At 32.6% G+C, this 15,791-nt stretch overlaps 1 protein-coding gene across 10 annotated transcripts in view; it reads right to left on the bottom strand.

The window, feature by feature from the left end:
* Positions 1-14,928, bottom strand: part of unc-104 (kinesin family member unc-104) — a 34,192-nt gene extending 19,264 nt beyond the window's left edge. For 7 of the 10 annotated variants that reach the window (XM_018456627.1, XM_018456623.1, XM_018456625.1 and 4 more), the window contains exon 1: positions 14,501-14,927. The gene's annotated coding sequence lies outside the window, so the exon portion shown is untranslated. Of the gene's footprint in view, positions 1-5,842; positions 5,969-14,500 lie in introns of those variants that run through there. The other 3 variants (XM_018456628.1, XM_018456624.1, XM_018456619.1) reach the window with 2 other exon arrangements.
* Positions 14,929-15,791: the final 863 nt, after the last annotated feature.

Below are 15,791 nucleotides of genomic sequence, written 5' to 3'. Positions count from 1 at the left end.
GTGTAGGCGGACGCCAATATCTTACACAAAGTGAACCGACTCCGGCTAAAAGCAAAAAAAACAAAAGCAAACTAATTAAAGAATAGGTGTCACAAATTTAAGTTTGTCAATCTTGATGTAGCATTCATTGTGATTCAATTCACTGCGGTTTTGTTTACCCTTTTGTTTTACAGTAAATTTATACTTTTGTGTTCATGTATACATATGTGGAAACAAGGAAAAGGGTGGGTTTATAATGTCTCAGGCGCACGTTTATCTAGTTCATGCCAATGAATAGAAGATATCTCAGAGAGATATCGCGTCTTTCGCTAGCTTCCTGTACGTATGTACATAATAATGAAAAGTCATTTAAACTCTCAGCTGATTTTATTAGGATGATACGCTACACGAGTAAATTTTGATAACGGGATTATACGAGACATTGATGCAAACAAATTTAATTTTTAGGCACGATCAAGAGTCTTCATTAGATCGCATTTACGCTACTAATTCTTTAATAGCGGAAAAGGGAAGGCTATGTATACCGAATCGTGTCGAAGTAATAGCAAAATATTAATAAATTAACATAAAGGGAATTTACTTATTAAATCATCAGTCGGATGTCATGCAAAATGGAAAAAAAAAAAAGATAGATTTTTTATTAATAATGACATTGCATATTTAGTTCCTAAAATATGTAATATCAATAAAAAAAATCAAGCAAGTGCTACTCTGGATTATTTTTATCAGCATTTTAAAACTGCAATGATCATATCATTAGGTGAGGTCGACAATTTTTATATTTAGTTTGTATATGTGGTAAAATTAATAAAGTTTTAATATGCGTTGACATTCACTGTTACAAAATTTTTATATGACCCGATTTGAATGACAGACGTCATATATGAGCTAAAAAGAGCAATGAAAAGATTAAATAAGTCTGATTTATAAACAGCTTTGAAATAATTAAATAAATTTAAAGAACTAAGAAAGAACATGGGCAATAGGAATCAAGCGCGGAAGACGTTGCGCAAATAATACGACTATAAAGCGTAAAACTTCTTTATTTTACTAAACGCGCTTACATGTTTCGGCTCATTTTTGAGCCTTCTTCAGAGCAACATAAACTCACATATATAAAATATAACAATTATTAACTTGTCATGGTGAGCACCCCCGTATCGAGAATATAAATGTCAGAATTAAACCCAGATAAGAATGAAATAAATAAAAACGAAAAGAAATTTTGGAAATCTTGAAATAGAGAAAATGAAAAATTAATGTGTCAGAAAATTTTGAAATTATAATTAATTATCCCGAAAATTAGGAAGCTCACCATGCTCACAAGGCACCACATCGCAAACAATACTATAGTAATTCAAAAACCGATTTCTGATATGTTAGCCAGTCAGTATCAGGCACAGTGAGCCACTTTTAGATTTAGCTGGTCTTTATTGAGATAGTAATTAAAAAACTAACGTTAAAAAGTTAATCAAATTCAAGAAAAAGAATTTTGAAAATAATTTAAAATCAACGCTAGAAAGACTTCTTCCTGTGTACGAGCGACACTGACGATGGGGTGCCTTGTGAGCATGATGAGCTTCCTAATTTTCGGGATAATTAATTATAATTTCAAAATTTTCTGACACATTAATTTTTCATTTTCTCTATTTCAAGATTTCCAAAATTTCTTTTCGTTTTTATTTATTTCATTCTTATCTGGGTTTAATTCTGACATTTATATTCTCGATACGGGGGTGCTCACCATGACAAGTTAATAATTGTTATATTTTATATATGTGAGTTTATGTTGCTCTGAAGAAGGCTCAAAAATGAGCCGAAACATGTAAGCGCGTTTAGTAAAATAAAGAAGTTTTACGCTTTATAGTCGTATTATTTGCGCAACGTCTTCCGCGCTTGATTCCTATTGCCCATGTTCTTTCTTAGTTCTTTTGATTTATAAGGAATCTTGGTTAGTTTGATTTGTTATACGAAATTAAATAAATGTAATTATAAAAGAGCCGCTCACGGTTTAACTTTTTATACCGTACAGGTAAAAGTATTTTAATTAATTACAGTCGTATTTTAGTTTTCTTAATTAATATTGGTGAATCAATTTCGGTAGAAAATATAATTCATAAGCTATAAATAAATCGCTACAGAGTTTGTAATTTTTTATAAATTGTTTCAATTGATCCGGAAAGTCCGAAAAATGCTAGAAAGATGAAAATTACTTTGAAATATTATAATATTGTCACATAAGACAATAATATTTCGATATCCTCGATACATCCTAAAGAATACATTTAAAAATTATCTATTTCCAACAATGTAAATTATCTTGTAATTTCCTTATCTTTTTCTAATTAATTATATCAATTCTAGCCGTATAACTTTAATTTTCTTAATTAATGTCGGTGAATCAATTTTAATAGAGAATATAATTTAGGAACTACTTCGTGGACGTCGAAAGTTTCGAAAATATCGCGACAGCTTGTAATTTCCTATAAATTGTTCCAAACAATTCGGAAAGTTCGCTAGAAAGAGAAAACACTCTGTAATATTATACTGTCACACGAGACAATAACATTTTAAACATCTTTGATATATTATGTTTATTTTTATCAATATAAATTAATTAGTAATTTATTCCTTGTCTTTTTCTAATTCTTACAATTAGAAAAAGATAATAAATAAGTTAAACCAAGATTAAAGTTAATCTATTAATACATTGAAATGGGCATTAGACATGTTTCTGCATCACGTTATTCTCTGGTTTCATATCGCACAATACGAAACAATTTTCCCGTGTTGTCACGTGGAGTTGGACTCGTCTTTGCATGCAAGAGACATTGGTTATTATTATCTTCTAGCTTTTACAACGGCGTCTGCATTGTATGCTTTTAAAAGGTATTAAGCGTAGACACAGTGGAGCGTTCTAAATACGGGCCTTTGTGAAAAAGTCGGACAGTGATTAATTTGATTATCGCGCACACAGTCGTATAATAATTCACTCTACTACATGAAGATTTAATCATCGAGGTTCATCTCGTTAATCTCGACAATTAGAGATTGGATCTCGGAGACTGCACAGCATGAAAATTTTACCTGGGAATTGTTTTCAATGATTATCATCCGAAATGTTTTGCACACCAAAAATCTCTGGAAGATCTTAAAACGGTGCATGCAAATCGGCTGTTACATTCCAAGAGAAAATCTTTAAACGACCTTTGCATTGACGCGTCATTTATTGGAGATGGAAGAGTGGAGGAACGATCCTTACGGCCACTCTCACCCTTTGATGAAGCTGCGTAGAGAAGTGATGACTCATATACGAGGGTAGTTCGAAATGTTCTCGACTTGATATAAAGATGACGCTAAAAGTGTTAAACTGTTATAATTATAGATAATTTTCATCCTGCAGAAGACTACCGTCAAAATTTTAAACAGAAGCGTTCATTAGTTTCCATATTTCAATCATGTAAAGCAACCCAGCTTTGGATTTTTTTAATGAAAAGTCGAATATCGCACAGTGATAAAATATTTCGTTTTAAAAGATTTAATACCAACATAAATAAAAAACGAACTTGATTCAATTTTGGGACAGCTAATGTTTTCTTCACCAATGTTTTCAACTATTAAAAAATGGGCTGCTGAAGTTAACATGGTCGTATGTTCATAAATGATGGTAAACGAGATTGTCCAAAATCTGCTACGACTGACGAAGTCATTGAAAAAGTCCATAATGCTATGTTGAATGATCGACGAGTAATGCCCCTGATAAAAAAAAATCGGAGCGTAAGTCGAATGTAATGGAACAGTAATAGAAGCGTAAACGAAGTTGCTAAGAGGCAAAAATTGAAACAATGAAACGTAAAAGGGGCGTTCACACTTCTTTTATGTTTCATTGTTTCAATTTTCGCCTCCTAGAAGCTTCATTTACGCTTTTATTACTCTCCCATTACATTTGACTTACTCTCCGATTTTTATTTTCACCAGGGGCGGAGTCTACAATAAGAGTCATAAACGGTCGTGGGATTTTAAATCGTAGAAAATTAATCAATCAGAGTCGATTATTCTCTTCAAATTCGACTCAATTCGATTGAACAATTTCTTACGGTTTAAGGCCTAAAATTTAAGTTTTACATCTTAAAATCTTATTGTAGACGCCGCTTAATAGTCAATTAAAAACGTATTCAAATGAACATTTCTAAGGAGTATTTGGGAATATGTTTGAATAACCGATTTTTTGCGGATCTTATCACGTTGATCAACTTTTCTCTTTCCAAATATGAAAAAAATGGCTGCGTTCAGCTGAAAAAGTTGATCAGTGAACGTTCAGTGATTCTTTAATATGATTTGTTCCTACACTTATCTGTCACAACTGTTTGAAACCGATTCGATTCTTCTTGTATTGTTAAACACAAAAATCTAAGAAATATGTATTTTTTTCTATCAGCTCAATTTGAAATTTAAGAAATGAAACAATCCCTCAAAACTTAATGGCGATGGGGTTTTAAAAAAATATTTTCTCTCTCTCACATTAGATTACATTTTTAAAAAAATTAAATACGTAATTATCAAGTATATAAAAACCATAAAAGTTTTGTCTGAAACTTTTTTATATATTTCACTTTCGTTAATATTGATTCGAATAAGATATAAGTGTTAGCTTTGAGGAGCTGTTTTTTTAAATTTCTTTAAATCTCAAATTGGACTGATAAATAAGGACCGATTGGATAAAAATATATGTCTTTTAGAGTTTTGCATTTAACAACATATTTCAAGGAGAATCGAATTCCGCACAATTGTAACAAGTCCCTTGTTAGATTTAACAAAATATTAAAAGCAAGAACCAATTATTAAAAAAATCACTGAGCGCTCATTGATTAGTTTTCTCTGTTGAACGCAATCAGCGGCTCGCAAGAAAAAGATTTGGCTCAAATACTGTCATACTGAAGTAATTTGTGAAACTAACACTTATTTTGAAGGTTTATATAGAGAAATTGTATTATGCAGACGGTATAAAAAAGTTAGAATCATTAGGATAAATATATTGAGGACTATGTTAAAAAGTAAAAAAAATACGTTTTGTCAAAAATCATGTGTTTTCTTTATCAGACCGAGAACTTTTTAACCTATCCTCATACATCATACACAAGAAAAGTATTCTCATCCGGCACATTTTACGTAATTATGATTCGCTCTAAAAAGATCAATTATACCGGCCTAAAAAATTAAAGCTGTCTGAAGCTCCTCTCATATCAGATTATAAAGTCTCAGTTCGTTATTAGATCATAACCCTTCATTTGCGATAGCGGTTCTCATGATTCTACGAGAAGAAAACCGTGCCATCATGATTAGAACGAATTTCCAAGATGGATCGTCAGGAAAACTGAACGAACGTGATGTATTGGGAAGAGTTTAGCCTATTCAAGAATCGTCAAAAGGGGTTCTGTGACGAAGTTCGGTCAGTTCCATTTGAGAATCATTGATCTACATTGCATGAATAGAGGAAGAGAAGTAATGTGAAGTTGGAATTGACGTAGCCATCTGGCAATCTCCCCGAAGTTACATGAAACTCAAAGGTATGTCGGACCTTCGATATCACTTCACCCATGAATTTCAACCACGTCCTCGCGTAAGTCACCTCGCGGCATTCTCGCGGGAGATCTCATTTCGTGAAATGAAGGAATTCTTTGGAGGTCATCCTCCCTTCCCCGTTTGTTATGCGCGCGCGGACGGAATTAGCGATGTATGAGTTCACCGAAGTGCGCGATGAGTCCGGCCACCAAGGCTGGGCGATGAATCGTGCTCGGAACACTGCGGGGCCGATTAATCGGTTATCAGCTAGACAGCTTACCTTCGAGCAAGGATCAACGCGAATTGTACCGCGTCATCCTTCTTCAACGCGAGCACGGCTTATCGCGCCCCCGCAACACTTGGGGGTTCTTTCTACCTCTTGGATGGCATCGCGACACCGATGTAACACCAGAAGGTGATACTGGTGGTAGTTGAATTATGTGTGTGTGGAATCAACGTGGCGCGCGCGCGCACACACACATTTACATTCGCACGTGTACCCTCCACATATATTCTATATATACATATACCTAGACACATACATATGGTATAATATAAAATACAAGGGTTGCGCGCGTCGATCGACAACACGGTGGTGGTCCAGGGCCGTGTCTGGCCGCTTTCTCGGTTTATGGACCAATCGCGTCGCGTCTGGGGGGAGGGAGAAAATCAATAGTGGAGGCAGACCGAGTGACGTCAGCCTGCAACCCGACGATCGACCGATGCGACGCAGGCGGCGCCGGCCAATTTCCACGGAGCAATCAATAAATAAAGATACCCACGACATCGGCGATGGTACCGCGCGCGCGCGTGCATGCACATATATGTATGTGTCTACACATGTTATTGGGAAGGCCCCGATGCCCACTTTCTTCGACGTCGATTAACCATACAAAAATCATCTCCTTTTCGCGCGCAGTGACTTCAACGCGCCGCCATCCCCCTCAACCCCCTTCAGGGGTGGATTACTTTATACGTAACGCGTTCGTGCGCACGAGGACGCGACGCCGACGCTCGGCGTCGTTGCGTCGCCAGAATATGCCTCAAGATATTTCCGAGAACAAAATTTCGGGTTATAGAAGATTCAACGAGGTGAATCAACGGTCTCCTTGTTAGCACACGCTTGCCGTCGTAAAACGAGGATATTGAATGAGGATGACGATATTATTATATATTCGAATGAGTCAGCTGCTTTCCTGCTTCCTTTCCTTCCGCGGATTCCTTGACCAATTTAGATTCCTCCTGGAGGAAAATTTTTATTAAGCACGACATTAATTCTCCGAGTTTATGGAAAAGTCACGAAGAACGTTTTGTTATCCGTGTCTACATTCAAAGATCTACAATCCACAAGACCTAATTTTTTAATTGAATAAAATTTATTTATGGAATGAAATAACGAGTCTTTCCGGAGATATGTGACTTTACAAAATTGAATTCTTATCGATTCGTTTCAATTCACCCAGCTAAAAGTGTCAATGCATGTACATATTGTACATACACGCGAGATCGTTAATATCTTAACACGTGAATTTAGTCGTTTATCGAAGCACATATTGGATATACGGTTCTCGATACGTAGTACATAAATTTATGTTAGAGCATTAACAACTCCGCGCACGTATATATTTCTACGTATGATCTACACATATATTATTGTATATGTAACGATTCTCGAAGGGAACAACTTTTTTAGCGATTGTTTAATTGAATAACCAATATTCTATAACAGAGGATGTTTATGAAATGAAATCAGTTTTTGACAAGCGTCTAATTCTAAATAATTTTGACTTCTAAACAAATAACACATTAAATGTCATCTATTTTCACAATTTTTGGGATTTTTAATAGTGTATCAAATAAATCTTATGAAGAATTGCCTTTCTCCTAATACTTCGTTAAAAATTAATTTGAAATTTGCAGAACGTACCTTTATTAATTATACATTTACGATTAAGGGCGTACGGTTCAAAGTTCGTTTCTATTTCTGATTTATATATTGGTATTTCTACTAATCCTTTGAGAACCTCCCCCCCCCGGAGTTTTCTCCGATAACTTATGGAAGTATTATAAAGTAACTTATGGAAAATTTTGCTTTCTAAAGGCTTTTGAGACCTTTGAAATCGATTCTGATTTCAGAATTATAAAATTCAAATTTCAAAAAACTTAAAATTCAATTTTAGAGGTTTTTGATATTTTCCGAGTTTGGAATATAGCCTAAAAATATCGAATTTCAAAACGATTGTAATCTCCACGAAGGAGGATTCATAATCAGAATTTGAAAATTAGCACTAACAAGCTTCACACTTCAAATAAAACGGAATTAGAAATTGTTATTTTATACAATTAAAAACTCCCTAAAAAATCTTACGATAATCAAATTATTTTTTTTAAATTCTATCCGCCACACACATATTAAATTTATCATTTTAATTTTTTTATTTTTAACCTTAGGTTTGAGTAAAGCATTATCAAATTATCCGTACGTCAAATGTCATAAAAATTGAGCAAGCAGTTTATTATAAAATGAAAGGAGATGATCTCAGACGTGCGCGGAGTTACCGATCCATAAAAAGGGTTAAGAGAAAATCGCAATAAATTTAAAACAATAATTCGTAATTGAAGAAATGGCAATATCACAAATATTATATGTACATTATATAATATGTACATATGATATTTTCATTCCTTCAAACGACAGATATTGCTCATTCCAGTTTTATTGATATATGTATGTACGTTGATCGAGGAGTCAACCACTACTTAAAAAATGTACAGTGATTGGTAATTATGGCAATACAACACTTTATTGATAGTATTGCTATTGTATTGTTAGTATTGTTTTCGTATTGTCAGTAATGCTGCTTATTCCTAATATTTTTATTTTATTGTCAGTATTGCCAGTACTAAGAGTATTTCCAGTATTAAATAGGTATTTTTAATGTATTCTCAAACAACACAAAGTCTAAAATTGTGACATAAGGCGTCTTTAAGTCGTTTTTTAGACGCAAAAAATGTCTTTTATAATAGACACTTTTTGTTGCTGGGTTACTTTTTTTTTCTATTTTTTTATTATTGTTAGTAGTGTCAGTATAATTTTAAAAACATGTTTTTGAAAGTATATTTATTTTGTTTATTTAAGTACTGTATTCCAATAATAATTTATTAAAAATTGAAAATTAGTAAAAATCATCAATGAATTTAGTCGAAGGAACAAAATAAATTTATTATTTTTTTATTTTACATAATACGAGACGATAAATATATAATAAATATAATATAAAATATAGAATATATAATATATAAATGTAATGTACAGATAAAAATTGTATATTATATGGAATTATATTAGGATAAAAAAGATGGCCATACGGATATGATGGTCATAGGCTTTCAGAATGACTACAAAAATGCTCTACTTATAACAATTATTAGAGAAATTACAACCTATGGTCATCTTATCCGTATGGCCATAATACCCGAGTTTATTCTAAAGTTATAGGATTATATTAAAATAAAAATATAAAATTTTTTTATAGAAACGTAATGAATAATATAAAATCATAAAATAATAATTAATGAACTTTTTGATTTTTTTTTAAATTTCTGCACGTACTTCTTTGTTAATTGTGAACGGATTTATACCATTTAAAGTTATTGGTCCATGTATTACAAATCTTTTATCAATTTCTTGAATATCATCTTTTTTGGCCATTTGAATTCATCTAAATTAACATACAAAAATTTAATTTTGCATATATTGTTTCACATGTAACACTCTTCTTATATGCCATATTACATTGGTTAAACAAGGACAAACTTTAATTGTTCGCCCTTGTCTAACCTATGTAATAGCATGAAAGAAAATCGTGCACATTACCCTATGAGGTTAGGTATACGAAAAAGACCGGGATGACCACTCACAGATTTCTGTCTGGTAGGATATAATATTTCTTCTAATATATTTAAAGATAGATTAAACGTTTACCGCGGATGTATATTTCAGAAATCTAAAATTCAAATAATTTTTCAAACGCTCATTACAGATATTTCGATGTTAATAGATTATCACTTTTTTTTGTCACAACTGCTGTATCAACGTTGTTATCTGATGTACTGCCATCTATTACCTCATGTATTGCCATCTATTGTGCACAATATTACAAGTATTGTTAATGTATTGCTATGTATTGCTACATATTGCTACGTATTACTATGTATTGCTAGCATATTGCTAGTATTGCTAGTACTGCTAGCATTGCTTGTTTTATTACTGTATTGCCGCAATATATTTCTGAAAAAATGTACACTGATTCCCATAGTGGTTGACCCCTCGACGCTGATGCAGGGTATTAATTATCTTGAGTCATTGATATTTCAGAGAACTCTGACTTTTCTTCAGTTACTATAGTTTAATCGAGGAAATCGACAATTAGTGAACAGATTAAAGTCTCACTTACACGAAGCGAAAGCGCGCTGTTTGCAAAGCAAGTCAACAAACAATTCCATCGCCCGTTACGCGAACTTAGAAATTGTTATTCGAAGTCAACAAATTAGCAGTCACGATATTCGAAATGTTGATCACTATAACTGACCTACCCTAGCCCTCGTACTTTGTTTACGTCAACAGAACGTTGCTTATGGCCCGTCGTAACCTTCAAACCCTTCAATCCCCTTCGAGTATCCCCTTCACCCATTCCTGTATTCCATAGAGTGAAATCGTTATATCCATGCCATTTCGCTTCAGTCAATCCGAGGTGGTATACTCTATGACGACCTGTGACGGGCGGGTCGAGGCACAATGAAAATGACATGATAGATTGATCGCGAATTGATGTTACCGAGATTTTCAAACAAATTGGAAATAGTTATAGATTTTCTGTTGAGTCTATGTTGGAAGTTCAGATTTTCTATTCGAAATTCAGATTTCTACATCCAGATTCTTTATCTCAATAGAGATATATCGGAGTATCATATCAATTTGAGTCGTAGATCGAATTGGAAATATATAAACGCATTTTTTAAATTTAGCTTGAATTAAAAAAAAACGTTACCAACAAGGCTCTCGTAAATGTAGTGAACAATTAATTATATTTTGCACAATTATTATTTTAATAATTTGAGCGATTTTTAATATATTTTTGCTTCAACACACGAATCCAAAATAAAAAATCATATCGATACGAAACAAAATATATTTTAAAGCTAAAAATTGGTATTTTCATGACATTAACTAGTAGGAAACTAGTTAATGTACTAGTAGGAAATTTTTAAAAAATTTAATATATACCGTTACGACGTCAAAAATCTTCAAAATCGTTTTTTACCTCTTTGATGCCATTTTTCTTAAAATTGTGACAGAATAACCAAAGGAGAATGTTAAAAAGTTGCTGATTTCTGCTCAAAAAGGTGTAAGTGAAAGTAAAAGGTGTTTTTTTTTTATAGATTTTGACCTTTTGGATATGATCAAATTATTAAAAAGTTCGTAGCATTTGGGGAACACTTCAAAACTTAAGCACGAATGGTGTATTCATCTAAATTTCAATATTCTTGCTTAATTTTCGAGGTGTTCTCTGAACACCATGAACTTTCTAATAATTTTATCACTCGTACTCAGGAAGTAAAAATCTACAAAAAATATTATTTTTTATCTTTACGCAAAAATCTGCTCTTTTTCGGAGGATGTTAAAAAAGAGCTAATTTTTGTTCAAAAAGTATTATTAAAAAGTTCGTAGCATTTGGGGAACACTTCAAAACTTAAGCACGAATGGTGTATTCATCTAAATTTCAATATTCTTGCTTAATTTTCGAGGTGTTCTCTGAACACCATGAACTTTCTAATAATTTTATCACTCGTACTCAGGAAGTAAAAATCTACAAAAAATATTATTTTTTATCTTTACGCAAAAATCTGCTCTTTTTCGGAGGATGTTAAAAAAGAGCTAATTTTTGTTCAAAAAGATATAAGTAAAAGAAATAGTGTTTTTTGTAAATTTTGACTATTTTGGATACGATAGTCTTTCTGACCCCTTTTTAACATCCTTTAGAAAATGAATTCGTGTTCAGCATCTAAAAATCTATAAGAAACCGTAAAGTTCGTTCAAACAATGATTCAAAAGAGAAAATTCGCAGGTTAGTATAGCTATTAATGGAAATTACGAATAATAATTTGAATATGCGTTCAACGCCCAGCTTTTCTTGGAAAATCAATTGAAACTTAATCGAATCTATGATTAATAGATTGCCTCTCGAAATTCTCAGTTATTTGTGTTCGCCCGTGCAATGTTATATTCTTCGGTTAAAGCTCACAGAGTTTCGCTCACACAAAATATTCATTTAATTTCAAGAATCTAATTCAGAACTCATAAAAAATTTCATGAAAAATTAGATTAAAATTAACGCCAAAAAACAGCGTTATCGAATTTTTGTTCTAAGATCATTTTTATGGTTATAAAAGATAAGGATAAAATTTAATATTATCAATTTGCAAACAATAAATTGCATGTTTTAACGTATAATTATATACGTTAAAAATGTATTTTTTCTTACTATTTCCTTTTTAGTATAAAAGATTTTGTCTATTGAAATAAGTGAGTCAATCAAATAACAGATGTGTGTGACGAAAAAGTAAAACTGATACAAAATACTATATAATGATATTAAACAGATCATCATTTTTTTCACTTTTTCGTAAATGTCAATCTATTCCATTTTCTTCTTACATGATAAAAATAATATATCCATTATATCGGGCTTTTAATATTCCCTCTTTTTTTTATTCGTTCCATCTTGATCGTCGATCGTTCCAAATCGATAGGCAAAGAATCCTAAATTGCGAATAATTAATCTTTAAAAGGCAGGTTTTTTCCTTAAGTAAAAAATGAAAATAAAAATTTCACTGTAGGAAAAAATATATGTATATGTTTAATCTTAAAAAGATAAACATATTTTAAAAAAAGAGAACACATCTATATTCAACGTATGAAATTTAATTTAAATCATTTTTAAAATAATTTTCATATATATAATATATATATATATATGAAAATTATTTATATTTTGTTGAAATAAATAAATAATAAAACAATATATATTTATATATTTATTATATACATATATGTATATAATAAATATATAAATACATTTTTATTTCAACAAAATATATATCTAGAAATAAAGTAAAATTCAATGTAATGCAAATACATTTACTATATAAAAATTAACATTTTTCTTAAAATATCTCTCTCTCTCTCTCTCTCTCTCTCTCTCTCTCTCTCTTCTTAAAATATAGATTTTTTTTAAATCAACACAAAAAATCTGCGGCGGCGTCTTCACCTAATCGAAGTAACTTATGATTCTTTTAATATATAATCGAATGCAAAATATGACATCGATTTCCAGGCGTTATATGTCTCGCGGCCTTCTAAAAGTTATTAAAAAATAAAGCGTAAGAAGCAAATAGCCCTTGCGAACATATCGCACTCCCTCAAGAAGAATAACACAAGTCAAAATTTTTCGAATTTTGAATTATGTGCCGAATATGTTTAAAAAAAAATACATTGATTTTTAATCAAGAAAAGTGATACAAGTCGAATTAAAATAATTCTAAAAAAAAGAAAAAAATTATAAATTAAAAGTTTTTAGAGATAATCGAATAGTATAACAAAATTAATATCTACACTATATATTTCTTTTAGAGAACTGAAACAAGCAATTTGTGATTAACTTTAAGTTAACACATTTAATACCCGTAATAAATAATTAATTTTAAAATACACAATTTTCTTTCCTCTTTTCTGAACAATTTTATAAATACTTTTGACTTGGTCACTTTTCGTTCTTTACAAAATTCAATTTAATACTGAAAATTATTTATTTTGAGTGTTAAATTAAAAGTATTAAACAAGAGTGCTTTTAATACCGAAAAAAGTAATTAATTATTATTTTCTATTAAATTATTACAAGGCAGGTATGTGATAAATCTGCGTTAATATACGGACTTGTCATCGAATATATACCTATTTATTATTCTCGTTAAAAGAAATCTCTATTTTTATGTTTCAACCCCTGACGCAACGCTAATGGTTCGAATACTCGAGAAAGTATACGAGAACTTCAGACTGATTAACCACCCTTTTGCACCTTCCGTTTAGAAACTTTATCCAGGTGCACCCAGGTATCATTTTATCCTTGTTTAATATTCGGTGTGAGCAAGGATAAAATAATATTGAATTTTCCTGAATGCACCCCTAGTTGCGAAATCATGAGTAACGGTTATGAACAAGCAGAAATCTTTTTCTAGATAAATGTAACGCGAGAGATTCGAAATAATCGATATGAACTACCGTGTCTAACTTCGTTTCGTACTTTCAACAATTTCGATCGCGGAGTTTCGGTTTGATGATGTTTCAAGAAAATTTCTCAGTTTCACGCATCTCTGACTATTCAAAATTTTCAATTCGCACGAAGTCATGCAATCTGGAGATTTCGATAATCGAGAGACAAGCTGTACGATACGTTTTAAAATTAAAAAAACAAAACGATTCGCTTTCATCGCTCATCTCGAGATTCGCGCGAATTCATTTCCGACGTTTTACTCCGGAGTGACAGACAACGGCGACTCGGATCGTTTAGCGCTTCGAAAACGCTCGGGACGCCGTACACTTGCTGTCGATAACGACGACGGGGTCGTTTGAATAAATGATTGTCCGTCGCGGCAATACGACGCGATGTTGCGCTTTATACTTACGAGGCCGTGTTCGCACGGTGCTCGTAAAGATGCGCGATCGCGATCATGACGCACGTACGTTTACGCGCGTGACAGGTTGCGTGAGAGAGGGTGGGAGAGGGAGAAAGAGAGAAAGAAAGGCGAGAGAAGTTAGCGCGAGTACCACGCGCGAACGACGAAAAAAAAAAGCAACCTCTTGTCGAGGCGACTCACCAGATACGTAGGCAGTGACGTGAAAACAGCTGAGGTCCTACGGCCATACTGGCTCTGGCTCCGACGATACACGTTCCACGGAAGCGGCGAGCGCCGTGCACGCCGTGCGTCGCGACGCCACTCGGTTTGTCCGACTTCCCTGGCGCGGCGGTCTAACGCCTGCGATCGATTATCCGAAGTCTCTTGCACGCGCGAGACTCGGTCTGTTGTTTGTAACACCTGTCCTCTTGCCTTACGACTCCGTCGTTCCTCGTCAACTCTTCGTGACGAAAGTTGCTGCGAACGAACGGACCTGTCACGAGTCACGACGCTGTCCGCGCCCGCTCGCGCCTACGTTCAACTCGGAGTGACCAGCAGTGACCGCGGAGGACCTGCGCGTTCTTGCCCTGAATCCTCTCATTCTTTGTGGCGAGAGGATAAAGATCACAATCCCGCGCTGCCGCGCACACGCAGACGGCGCGGTCCGTGCTCTGTTTCGCTTCCTGGAAACTCGAATGAATCATAGCTGGTGATTCCCAAACATAACCTTGTTTCCTGGTAATTTGTCGGAAGTAATCTTTCCTAGATTCGTCTCCTCTCGTGGTCCATTTGTCTTTGAGATACATTACTGCTTTGTGTGAAATGATATCGTATTTACATCTGGAAATTTGAAATGCGCGAATAATGAAATTAAAAAGTTTTATTTAAATGATAAAATTGTTGATCAAAGGAGATTTTTTATTTAATTCTGTTGAATTTTATAAACAATAAAATTATAAACAATAAAATATTTTTAAATTGAATGCAAAAGAATAATTTACTTCAATAATAATATAATCATTGTTTATTTTTATTGTCATTTCATAAATACATGTTTTACAATTTACAAGTGTATTGTATTTATCTTGTTATTAATCAGTTTGTATGTGTGATAAATCATTAATTAATAATTCACATATATAAAATATTTTTCATAGTTTGAACTGCTTTGATGAAAAATTGATTTTGTATTAAAGCATTTGAAAAGGAAATCTTAACACTTTCCATTTATTTTCATATATAGGTACCTTTCGTTCTATTTTCTATCAAGTAAAAGTGAGATAAATTTTATATAATTCTTGAATATGTTAAATTTCTCTGTCAGCAATGTTCATAGATTCTGAATATAATTTTACAATTTAAAATAAATAAAACGTTAATAACTTTATTTTGAAAGTGCATATTTTAAGAGAATTATAGCAAGTAAAACGAACCGATTATGTATTTAATCATAAGTTGTTTCTTCAGTATTTTATATATTAAATCTTCCATT

This window comes from Mycetomoellerius zeteki, unplaced genomic scaffold, assembly GCF_001594055.1.
Source record: "Mycetomoellerius zeteki isolate Tzet28-1 unplaced genomic scaffold, Tzet1.0 scaffold583, whole genome shotgun sequence".
Taxonomy (NCBI): domain Eukaryota; kingdom Metazoa; phylum Arthropoda; class Insecta; order Hymenoptera; family Formicidae; genus Mycetomoellerius; species Mycetomoellerius zeteki.
Note: the sequence above shows the minus strand (reverse complement) of the source record. Positions and strands in the feature narration are given on the sequence as shown.